The sequence below is a fragment of the Arachis ipaensis genome, chromosome B6 (genome assembly GCF_059453495.1).
Source record: "Arachis ipaensis isolate K30076 ecotype BB chromosome B6, ASM5945349v1, whole genome shotgun sequence".
Lineage (NCBI taxonomy): Eukaryota > Viridiplantae > Streptophyta > Magnoliopsida > Fabales > Fabaceae > Arachis > Arachis ipaensis.
In genome coordinates, this window is record NC_142441.1 from 11,501,151 (window position 1) to 11,515,530 (window position 14,380).

A 14,380-nucleotide genomic window follows, 5' to 3' on the forward strand; every position below is an offset into this window, starting at 1 on the left:
CTCAGAGTATGCATTGAAGCATAAGCAGTTCCATCCCTCAGGCTCACGAGGACGAACTGCTCTGATACCATAATGTAACACCCTAATATTCAAATCCTTATGCTCGAATCATAAGTCAATGATATTACGGTGGTACGACTCTCAGGTGGATTTTTAATAAATAAATATAGGTAATTTCGAAAGGAGTATTAATCGAAAAGCTTGAAAAGAGTAGAAATAAAATCGCGAAGACGTATCTCTCACGTTTCGACAACAAAAGATAAACCGTGAAGTCGAAAACGATATACGGACAAGGCATAGAGGAGATTAAGAGATAGATAACAGATAGATATATATAACATAAGTAAATAGCCACTAGTCGCGACCCGCGAAGTTTAGGTCGGCTAGGGTACATTATGAAATTAGTTGACAACAGTATATCCTAATCTCTCCCGAAGGAAACATGAGAGCCTCTATAGGCAAATTCAAAGAGTTCAATACATAATATAAACTTTCCAAAACAAAGGTGGAGAGATTCTAATCAAAACACAAAGTAGAGGAAATAAAGATCTTCGCCGTCTCTCAGACGACCTACAACTCACTTCTGAGCACCTGGACCTGTATCTGAAAAACAAGAGATATATACGGAATGAGAACCCCGGGTCCATGGGTTCCCAGTACGGTAAAAGTGCCAAATAAATTCAATGTACTACAATAAAAACTCACTAAGCATCCTAAACTTCTTCACCAATTATTCATCCTAGGTTCTCGCTAATCCATGAATAGGCAACTGTCATAAGGGAGTGCTAAATTCAATTCATGTTTCACATGTTTCCCAACTCGCTGACTCTTCCACGAATCAGACTCAGAATCAATAGCAAAACCATCACCAGTTGTTCTGCCTCAGCAGTTCTATATCATCATCATGCAATCGCATCATCAATTCATCCCATCAAGAACAGCCCTCACACCCACCGACACCAGCATGAGGGGCCTCTCAGTTGTACAAATACAAGCAATACAGGCAAGTAATACACAAACATGATACAAGTAGAACAAGTAGCATATAGTCAGGTAACATGGCATATATGATGTAGAAATCCAAGACAAATGGCAAACCCAAACAATTCAAACATATGCAAATGATGAATGCCTGCCCTATGGCTGATGATATCATCTGTCGGTTATATAGCCAACCCGACATGTCCTGGTAGCTAACCATTGGACAGAAACACCCATTGCGGAGCAAGTAGGTTTGAGCTACAACCCCCTTGCTACAACCTGCTCAACCCAGAGCCAGTGGAATAACCACTACTGCGGCTACCACCCAGGCGGGTGTTTAAAAGCTCAACCTGGAGCGAGTGGATTCACCACTACTGCCGCTACTACCCAGGCGTCACAATCTCTGACCTGGAGCAAGTGGGACGAACCACAACCCTTGCTACTACCCAAGTATCTCAAGCATTGGTCCAGAGCAAGTGGGACGAACCACAACCCTTGCTACTGCCCAGGTATCTCAAATATATATTCATTCAATCTCAATTCATATTATCAACATTCATTGTTACCAAATCTCAAACATTAACTTGGAGTAAGTGAGACGAACCACAACCCTTACTACTACCCAAGTATCACAAATAAACATTTATTCATAATCACCCTTCATTATTATCAATTCTCAGACAATGACCCGGAGCAAGCGGGACGAACCACGACCCCTGCTACTACCCAGGTATCACAAATACACATTTATTCAAAACTCCATGATTAAACTCGTTTATCATAATCCTCCTTTCCCGTCTCATACCCGGAGCAAGTGGACAACGCCACTGCCTACTACCCGGGGTCGCACATCACATTTCAATATTTTTTCATTATTATCCATTTAACATATTCATTCATTAATCATATATGCATTTATACTCAGCCATAAACAATAATGGCTTTGCCGTAACCCGGCAATAACTCAGCCATCCGACTCATGATCCAATCAAGAACGGGCCATTTATCAATAAATATAACCCTCCGGCTCATGGCATACACGGTACTTCCACCGTCATCCTCCATATCTCATATAATCATCTTTGATCATCATTGATCATAACTTTTCCCCTTGCTTCACTCGCAAGTTACCACATCCCCTAGCTCCTTTCTCATTGCTAGGCATATCTTAATGATTTAATACATAAGAGGTGAGATCGGAGGCTTAGAAGTATGAGATTTGGCTTTTAAAACTCAAAAATCAACTTTGGCATGAAAACAGGGCCACGCGTACGCGTACTCCACGCGCACGCGTGGATGGCCACAAAACTCATCGACGCATATGCGTCATGCACGCGGACGCGTGGATTGAAAATTTGCCAAACGACGCGTACGCGTCAGCCACGCGTACGCGCGGATACATTTGTGCCCCAGGCACAAAACTGGCACAACTCTCGGGAAAATGGCTGGGCATTTGGTGCAGCGCATCGAGGCGCCCGTGCACACCACGCGCACGCGTGGATGGTGCTTTCTTGAAGAACGGCGCGCACGCGCCAAGTGCGCCTACGCGCGGAGGGTCGTTCTGCTAAAAAATTTCTAAGTTAAAAGCTGCAGAATTTACAAATTCAACCCCAATCATCCGACGGACATAACTTTCTCATTTTAAATCATTTTTCACCCGTTCTTTGAACGGCATGGACATCCCGGATCCAATTTCATTTCTAAATAGATTTGGCACAAAACAGAGATCCGTAGTCCAAGTTATGTCCTATCAAAGTATGCCCAAAAACCATATTTTCATACAAAACCACAAGGTACCATTTTCAAAACAAGCCATTTTCAACTCTTTTCAAAATCAACCAAAACATGCCAATTTCAACCCTTTTTGAAATCAATCAAAATGTACCAAAATCCACATCAAGCCATCATCAACTCACACATTGACACTTTACCAAAAATTCCCAAAACCACATCCAACCATTTTAACACTTCTCAATCAAATGGCTAAAGGACAAACACAATATCATGTCATACATCCTTCCTCATCCAAATTTCCAATAATACCATTTCCAATCAACCATCATTATACATAATCAATATCATACTCACTATCACGTGATTTCACCCACAAATCAACCTTAATCATTCCCCAAGCATATATCACAACATACATATCTCTAATGCATCATCATACCATCAAGGCATCAATAATCATAATAACATATATGATCACATAATATATCTCAACCGAACCAAACATACCTCATCTACATAATTTCACCCAAAATTACCAAATTCCACACTTCAACTTCTCAAACCTTATTATTCAATAACCAACCTAATCATTCATATATTCATTATCTGAAATTCATCCAATCACTTGTGCCATCATACAATGCATACATCGACTTACCTTTCTTACCTCTTTCCGGCCTCCGGCCCAAAATTCACGGCCTCCGACCCAATTTTCACAATTTAAATGCATAAACCACAAATCAATACTCATTACCCAGTACATCAAATTCTCAATACACCAAGCATACAAGGTCACATAATTCTCAACCCAATCATTAATTCACATTACATATCAACTATGCATATTAGCACCAACCATTTACACAATCCAAACTTAATCCTAGGGGTATCTAGCCTAGGAATTCTCATCACAACACACGGTACTTAAATGAAACTTAAATCGTACCTCTTGTAGCCAAACCAATTGAGCCTCTTCTTTGGAATTCTTCACCAACCTTAGCTCCAAGCCTTACCAAAGCTCCTCAAGCAATACCAATCTCCCAATTGTGCACCAACATCACCAAATACACTAACATAACCAATATCACATATATACATCAACCTAGGGCTCATAAAAATGACAAATCACAAGGGTTTGAGCACTTCTTACCTCAGCCCATATGAAGTAGGGATAGAACCCACTTAGAATCCATGTTGGAGTATCCCTAAATACCCAAAATCACAAGATTTCAACACTAACTACCCAAAAACGTGTAACAGTGAGGAATTTTGAAAACTGGGCAGAGATGAATGAAATACTCACCACCAAACTTAGATAGAATTATAGAGGATGAGAAAAGCAACGCGTGGCCGCAAACGGCTCGTCAATCGGAGCTTCGTAGCTCAAGTTATGGTGGTTTGAAGATCAAAGAGAGTTAGGTTTTCTCTCTTCTCTTCTCTCTTCTCAAATCAGCGCCCCAACCCTTCTTTTTAGGGTAAAATGAGCTGAAATGCTCACAACTAATATTTATATATGTTGGGTCTTGGGCCCACTTAGGCCCGGTTCACTTATTTTTGCCCATTGGCCCAATTTTGGGCCAAAACCTTTAAGATTAGCGCTCTAAATCGCACTTTAAATATTTCTACCTTCCCTAATTATAATTCCTCATTTTTTAATCTTATTTATCCATAATCAATTTCTTCAGTTGTAGTACCAGACAGATCTCAGCCGGTACTGATGGTCAAAATTCCACTGCGCTTTTACGCAGAAAACTATATTTTCCGACTCGAAAAAATTCACTGAATCCAAATATCATATTTAAATTATCAAATTCCAATTGCCAAATCTTCCAACCATATTCGCTCCTATTTAACTTATTATTTAATTAATTTCGGTTAGATCGGGTATTACACCATTCTTTCACCGCAATGATAGATCAAAAAAACTGTAAAAAATATAATAATAAATATGTCATGTGATAGAAAAATAATAAACTAAAAAGAAAAAAATATTTTATATATATATATATATATAGGGAGCCGATACACAAAGATATGTTATCGTAATAAAATATCACACTATGAATAATTATATTTGTCAAGTAAATTTATTTATACTCTATATTTATTATATTATTTTATGTAAAATTAAAAACTACTCTTTTAAATTAATATTATATATATTTATTTCTGACATTGTCCAAAATTAAATTAGGATTATGTCTAAAGTCTTAACACAGTAAACTGGATATAATTAATATCTAATATTTTAATAATTAAATACCTAAAATAAGTTAATAAATAATAATAATTAATACCTAAAAATATCATATATATATATATATAATTTATATTTATTTATTTATTTATTTATTTTTGATATTGTCCAAAATTAAATTGAAATTATGTTTAAAGCCTTAATACTATAATTGAGGTATAATTAATACCTAAAATTTTAATAATTTAATACCTAAAATAAGTTAATTAAATAACCACAATTAATACCTAAAATATTGAAAAGGAATCTTTTAATAAATGTGAGAAATAAATAAAAAAATTAATAAATAATATTAGTATTTAAATGAAAGAATTGATAAAGAATAATAATTATAAGTAAAAATAGTATTTTTATTTTGGGGAAAAAAAACACATGAGAAATTGTTTAATAATCCGTGCCATGTACATGATAATAAATTGTTCAATAATTCGTACTATGCACGTGATAAGGTTGAAATTATAATTTTAAATTATTTTATTGAAATTAATTTGATTTGTAGTAATTTGATTAATAAAAAAGTAACATGTTATGCATTCATTTTTTTTAATCTAGTGTTATGTGTATCAACACTAATATAATTTTTAATCGTTTTTGTTAATCTACTCTTTTTTCTAAATTTATGATTTAAAATAACAATTATAAATATTAATAATTAAACAAATTATTATATTATAATTATTTACATTTTATTCCCAAAATTAAAAACATACTATTTCTTTTTTATTTAATGGTTCTTTTATTTATACTACCAGTATATATTGATCGATTAGTCAATAATTTTTTTATTCGTAAGATATATTTATTTATTTTGTTTAAATAATTTTAAATCTTTCCTTATTTAAGTAATATATATTAAGTCACATATATTAATTTTTTTTATTTTTTTATTATAAATATTTTTTTAGCCTACAATCATTCAATGATTTTGTTATTCCATTAATACCATTATACGTGTAATAATATTTATAAATCATATTAATTTTTGTATTTATTTATATGTATATATATCAATTGTTTAGTTAATAATAAAAATTTTTAGAATATATTTATTTTGTTAAATAATTCTAAATACTTCTTTATATATATATATATATATATATATATATATATATATATATATAATTATTTTTTTATCATAATTATTTTTTTGAGCCTACCATCATTCGATAATTTTTTTTATTCTTTATTATTAACGTCACGTATATGTAATTTTTATAAATTATAATAATTTCTTTATTTATCTATACATATATATTAATTGTACATATAAAAATTTAAGTCATATATATTAATTATTTTTTTGTTATGATTATTTTTTTATATATATAATTATTTTTTATTCTACAATCGAATAATAATTTTTTTATATCTATGCATATTCTCCAATCTCTTTTCATATGCATGATTAACAATTTTTTTTAAATGGTGATATTTTAATTTTTTTCTTTCACGCATTTTTATATATTAGCAAGAAAGTAAAATCACATATTGTGACTCTTTTTCCTTTTTCACGCCTTAATCTTAATTAATCAATCTTGTGTCCATACAATATAATTAAATTTTGATAATTCTAATCTATTGATGAATTATATTTCTCTTAATAATTACATTACTAATCTGAATTACAAAAAAAAGGTGATACATATATCCAAAAGAGAAAACAAACTTCAAAATAAAAAAATAAAAAAATTTCATATTAAAAAGTTTAAAAATAACATATTCAAAAAGAATAGTCATAATATATAAATTGAGACAACAATTTAAATTTTTCTAAAACTAATTTAATCAAATACTAATATTAGAACTAAATTATTTAAATAATATTTAATCTATTCTAATCCTTAGATATGTATAGATTAGAGTCATTCTCATAACAACCAACCGAAATAACATCATAAGATCGAACACTTAGAATCCGTACTAATTCAGACTATCTTTTTGTTAAAATTATCAAACTAAATTGACTTTTATTCTCCTCAATGGTATTGCATTAATGCACCAGAAGGCCAGTAATTTTTGAAAAAAATCACAATATATTATAAAATTATTTTTAATACAAAAAGTTTAAGAGAAAAAAATTTAAATATCGTACCAATCTTTGAATTGCATCTTCAAGGTTGACACGAATTTTTCAAAATTGAACCTAAATTGAGAAAATTCAATCTCATTATGTGCTCCACTTCGAATATTTTCGGACAAACATAGAAAACGTGGAGGAGATGTGACTTGAACTTGACCTACAAAGCTCCTTAGAAACAATTGCCCAATCAAAGAAAAATAACATATTAGAAAAAAGAATACTTTGACTCTTAAATTTAGATTCACTAACCACAAAAAAATACTATATATATATAGCCATTAGTAGTACAAAAATAATTATAGAAATTAATTATTGCAATATCAATTTACCACTATGAACGTTAGTATCATATTTATGGTAATTAGAATTATAAATTTATGTTTAATTTTTTATATAATTATAATTAATATATTTTTCTAAATTAATATAATTATACATTATTCATTAAATGCTAATGGTAATATAATTTTAATAAAAATATTTTTTAAAATAAATTTAGAACAGAGAATAGTGTTTTTATTTTGAAAAGAAAATAAATTCATGAGAAATTGACACCTTATTTTTATTAGTCGGAGGAAAATCTAATTTTAGTATATTAAGTAGATTATTTTATATAATTATAATAAATATATTTTTTTAAATTAGTATAATCATGCATTATTCATTAAATGCTAATTGTAATATAATTATAATAAAGATATTTTTTTAAATATTTTTAGAAGAGAGAATAGTGCTTTCATTACATGAAAATAGTACTTTCTAAAAATAAAGATATTTTCTTAAATTAGTATAATTATAATAAAGATATTTTTATAAAATAAATTTAGAAGAGAAAATAGTGTATTCATTTTGGCGGAAAAATGGATTCATGAGAAATCGACACCTCACTTCCATTAGTTGGGGGAAAACCCAATTTTAGTATATTAAGTAGATAAATTATATGATATTTAAAAAAAATAAAATGAATAAGAAGAAAATAAAAAGAAATAAAAGAGATAAAAAACTACAATAAAATAAATTGAGTGTGAGAGTTTTATTTTTTTTTTTTTACAAATTTTATATCACATCCGTTTCAATAATAATAAATAAAAATACATCAACTTGATATCTAAGAGAAAATGATGAGATAAAATCATAACACAGTTCTAAAACAAAAGCTTAAATTAAACCATAATATTATTGCACAACACAAATTAAAAGTAATTTCACACTATAATATACCACACAAACAGGTAAATGACTTAAACTTAATTACGGAATTTTTTTTATTTATGCATACATGAATCAAGTGTGAGAACATAAGATGAGAAGACACCACATCCAACTCAAAACCTTAAGGTGTTAAATTAATGGGTCTCTCATCTTATAAACTCCACACTCTTCCATGCTTTCTTTGATGTGGGACTAACTTCAACACTCCTCACACTTGCAACACTAACAATCTCCCCCTCAAGTGTGAGCCTCCACATCAAGCACCAACTCCCCCTCTTTCTAGCTCCTCCACCACCACGAGTATTCGTCCATCACACCGCCGCAAAACACCGCGGGACACGCCGCCCGGACCACCTTTGCCGGAAAGACTTTCGATGCTTCACCTTGAATACTCCTTAAAACCAGACCGATTAAACCATCGGCTCTGATACCACTTGTTGGGCCAACCGTGGAGAGCTCGGGGAGATTTCGGGGAGGAATCAAGCGAGAGAACATAAGATGAGAAGACACCACATCCAACTCAAAACCTTAAGGTGTCAAGTTAATGGGTCTCTCATCTTATAAACTCCTCACTCTTCCATGCTTTCTTTGATGTGGGACTAACTTCAACACTCCTCACACTTGCAACACTAACATACGGGAGTTGAAAAGCGTGTGGTGGTTTGTGTCCACGATAGTTGACTTCTTGTGACGACGCCTCATAGTAAGAAAAAGAATTGTTGTAAAAGCTACCTAATGAAAAAGTAATTGGTAAATGAATGATATTTTCTTCTAGCATATATGGTCTTTTATAGTGGTAAAATAAAAATGGAAGGAATAAAATTTTATATTTTTATATTCGGAATAGAATTTGATATTTATCGTAATAAAATTAAATAACTAATCAGTTATAATTCATATATTTAAATAAATAAAATAAATTAAATAAAAATATTTTTAAGAATTAATCAAATGAGTTAGTTGATATAAATAATTAGTATAATTAATTTTATTTGATTTATTAAATTTAAAAAAAATAGGAAATAATTGATTAAATTAATTAGTTGATATAATTAATTTATTATAATTGATTGGATTTAATAAATTAAAAAAATAAATAAGAAAACATATGAGACAATAATTTTTTTAAATAAATTAATCTGTATTTATTGTATTTAATTATTATAAGTAACAAATCATCTATGCTATTATATACCTTATAAATTAATGAATTAAAATAATTGATATAATAAATTACAATTATTTGATTGATATGAATTATAATAAATAGTGTGATATTTAAATATCTAATCAAATCAATTAGTTGATATAATTAATTTACTGTAATAAATTGTATTCAATGAATTATAAAAAATAAATTAAGAAACACGCTCAAAAGTAGTGACGGATCCAGAAATTTTAAATAGTGGAGGTAAACATATAGCATATAAAAATAATAAAAATATTTATAAATATATCAAAATATATAAAAAGTAAATAATATAAAAATATTAAATATTAAATAATTTTTATGTAATCATTATCAATATTAATATATTGATAAATAATAATATGGTTATTAATTTATCTTTCTGTAAATTAAATATAATAATAATAATAAATAAAATTAATCAAAATATAAATAAGTTATTTTCTAATCAATAATAAAAGTGAAACATATTTTTTTATGAATTATATACAATAAATAATATCACGGGTAATTATCATTATTATATATTATTATTATTATTATTATTATTATTATTATTATTATCACTATTATTATTATTACTACTATTATTATTATTAAATTGATTAAAAGTATTTTTAATTTATAATTGATAAGTAGTTTAATAATGCATTAAATATTGATTTGATATAATTATAATAAAAATATGTTTCTAAATTAGTATAATTATGTATTATTCATTAAATATTAATTATAATATAATTATAATAAATATATTTTTTATAAAATATTTTAGAATAGAGAATAGAAAAGTTCATTTTGGAGAGAAAACGGAGTCACGAGAGATCGACACCTCACCTTCATTAGTTGGGGGAAAATCCAGTTTTGGTATATTAAGTAGATAGATGTTTAGGGGATTTTGCTTGCAGGGCACATATTAAAATTGTGATTAATAGAAATTTTTCAATTTTATTTTAGTAAATGGTTAGTAAATATATTAAAAATTTACATTTTATATAATTTTTACAAAAAATAATTTAATGTATAACCTTAATATGTGTCTTTGGACGCATATTAATTAGTTAAATTTTTTATTTAAGAGCAAAAAATTTAATTTTATTATATTGACAATGCAAATTTTTTTATATAATTATTTAATTATATTCGTTTTTTAATACTATTTATGTGGTGGGTGTAAAAAGTTTTTTTTTTTATGCAACAATAATTAATAATTGAATAGATGTATAAAAATTTGATAAATTATTGATAGTGTACTAAAAGTAAATTAAAAAACATATAAAAATAATATTAATTAGGTTAAAGATAAAGAAAAAAACTTTAGTAACTTCAACTTTTATTATTTTAGATTAATATACTTTTCATACGTAGATCTAGTAATTTTTACCTCCCTAATACTTGGATATAATTTTAGTTTTAAGATATAAATATATCAATGTTCGAAAAAAAAATATTCTAATATACTTTTATCCTCAATATTAAAGTTTTTTTTAGGTCCACCGTACCACTGATTGAGCAAACACCAAAGTATGTAAATGAATTTAGCTAACATAAAAATACATGTTAAGATTATCTAATAAAATAAATTATTAAAAAGTTTTCTAAGTGTATTTGTTATATATTTATTAAAATAAAATATTTTAAATTTTTATTAATAATGATTTAACACGTACCTTTATAACATTATATTAATTAAAGTTTAGTGAAATTATCTATATTTATTATTGAAATTTTTAATATTAGACACTTTAGTCTTTTAAATTTTTAAATATAGAAAATAATTTTTAATATTTATTTCCATTAGACGATACAACCTCCTCCAATTTAATTCTTTTAATCGAAATGTAAGTTTTGGAATTTTTAAATTTTTGTCAGGACTATTTTGAGAATTTTTTTTTTTTAATTTTCAGAGATTGTTTTGTAATTTATTCTTTAAATCAAATTGGAAGGGATTGTATTGTTCGACAAAGATAAATATCGAAAAATATTTTGTATATTTTAAAATCTAGAAGACTAAAATATTTGAATTTAAAAACCTCAAAAATTGATTTAGATAATTATTCTAAATTCTATACATGTATAAAGGAAGAAGAATAAATGTTTAATTATTCTTTTGGTTTTTGTAGTATCACTAAATTTTTAATTAGGTTTCTATATTTTTTTTTTTAATTGGACTGCTTTTAATTTTATAATTAGGTCCTTGCCAATATAAAAAAATAGAGTTAGTGGAATATTTTTCATAAATTAAAGGTATCTACAATTAGGCTATGTTTAGTTGGAAGGAAAGAAATAGAGAGGAAGGAAATAGAAAGGAAAGAAAGAAAAGGAAAGAAATTGAGTGAATTTTTATTTTCTTTAGATGTGTTTAGAAGAAAAATAAAAAGGAAAGAAATATTATAAAAAGATAATTTTACCCTTATATTATAAAATATATTGAAAAAATAAAGGGGTAGTATTGGAAGTAGAGAGAGAAATATTAATTTTCTCTCCATTTTCTTTCCAATGTTGGAGAGAAAAAAATTGGTGGACCCCACCAGTTTTTTCCCATCCATTTTCTTTCCTCTCTAATTTTCCTTCTCAACCAAATAAAGGAAAATAATAATTTTCCATCCCTTTTTTTTTTCTCACTTTTTTTTCCTTCCATTTTTCTCTCAAACAAATATAGTATAAAATTATTAGGATTTTTAAGATTTTTGACACGAAAAAGATCTAATTACAAAATTAAAAGTAATGTAGTGATCTAACTAAAAAAGATATAAAAATTTAATTATAAATTTAGTAAAATTATAAAGACTAATAAAATAATTAAATTAAAAATAAATACTAATAAAAAATAACATTAATTAAAGGTCAAAAGAAAAAAAGAATGGATATTAATGGATGAGGGAGAGAAATTAAATATTACTCCTAGAGTAGTTTAATATCTACTATCTACTATTATGCTATAAAAGAGAGTTGTTACATTCATCATGCATATATCATTTCTTCTATCTTTTCATTTCTATAACATACAATTATCTCATCTTAAATTAGCTTTATTAATTTTATGTCATCCTGATTATTTTGAAATGAAGATGAAAATGATGACAACAAGTATCATGAGCTTGTTAGCTCTTATCATGCTGTTGAGCAATGGATTCATGGTTTTAGGTAGCAGACAAAACTTGTTAGAACACAAGTTTAGCAATAAATTTTTCCTCGAAGAAGCAGGTCCATCCCCTAGAGGAGAGGGACATGATGCACCTGGACATAAAGGTCCACCACCTACAAAAAATTTTCAAAAACAAACTCATGAATTTTCAATTGAAGGATCAGGTCCATCCGACGGAGGACAGGGACATAAACTTCCACCTGTCCATCCACCACCTACAAAAAATTTTCAAAAGCAAACTCATGAATTTTCAATTGAAGGATCAGGTCCATCCGACGGAAGACAGGGACATAAACTCCCACCTGTCCATCCACCACCTACAAAAAATTTCCAAAAACAAACTCATGAATTTTCAATTGAAGGATCGGGTCCATCCGACGGAGGACAGGGACATAAACTTCCACCTGTCCATCCACCACCTACAAAAAATTTCCAAAAGCAAACTTATGAATTTTCAATTGAAGGATCCGGTCCATCCGACGGAGGACAGGGACATAAACTCCCACCTGTCCATCCACCACCTACAAAAAATTTCCAAAAGCAAACTCATGAATTTTCAATTGAAGGATCCGGTCCATCCGACGGAGGACAGGGACATAAACTTCCACCTATCCATCCACCACCTACAAAAAATTTTCAAAAGCAAACTCATGAATTTTCAATTGAAGGATCCGGTCCATCCGACGGAGGACAGGGACATAAACTTCCACCTGTCCATCCACCACCTACAAAAAATTTCCAAAAGCAAACTCATGAATTTTCAATTGAAGGATCAGGTCCATCCGACGGAGGAGAGGGACATAAACTTCCACCTGGCCATGGAGGTCCACCACATTCAAATCTATATTTTAATTAAAAAAATATTAATAAAAAATAATAAAATGTAAGAGATCCACCACCTTCAAATTATATCAAAATATAATTGGTTGATGCATGTAGTAATGTTGTTGATAATAATAAAATAAAAGTTTTATTTTTATTAGTGACAGTTCTACAATAATTATTTTCTTTAATCTATATTTAATGCTTACGGTGTTATTATATTAGTTTAGATCAAATATAATTCAATTAAAATTACTATTTTAGCATTGATCAAATTGAAAATCAAACTTGCAAATAAAAATTTTCGTAGATCGAATAAAATCGAATTTGTTTTGGTCCGCCGATCCTAAATTTCACCAAATCTATTTTTAATACCATGCATAAATATTAAGTTCAACTACATATAAAAACTATTGTGGTGCTTTTATTAAATTGTTTAATTTTATTAACATATTAATTTTATAATAACTAATATCAAAACTTTTATAACGAAAATTTTAGGATTTAAAATAGATAATTTCACAACAAAGGGGACATAAATAGTAAAAAAAATGTTATCCAATTCTTTTTATTAAATTTTTATTTGTGAAAAAAATCAAAAGTTGAGTTATTTGATATGAAGTGGAGTAAATATTGGTACTAACTAGCAAGATAATCATGCGAAGCATGAACAAGATAAATGAAGACTATAATGACGTGAATATAAAGCGTATTTAGGATATTGTTTAGTGTAAAAAACAAAAGAGTATCGTTATGATTTGGATAACTATATGTAAATTTTTAAACAAACAATAAAAAATTTATTAGGAAAAAGGAATAGACAGAAAATATTATGTTATTTATTTTGTATGAGTGATACTGTGAAGATATAAATTATAGTTTGAAATATTTTTCATTTATTTTTATCATTGAAATTCATTAAGGTTTGATTTGTATTAAATATGAATAATAAAAAAT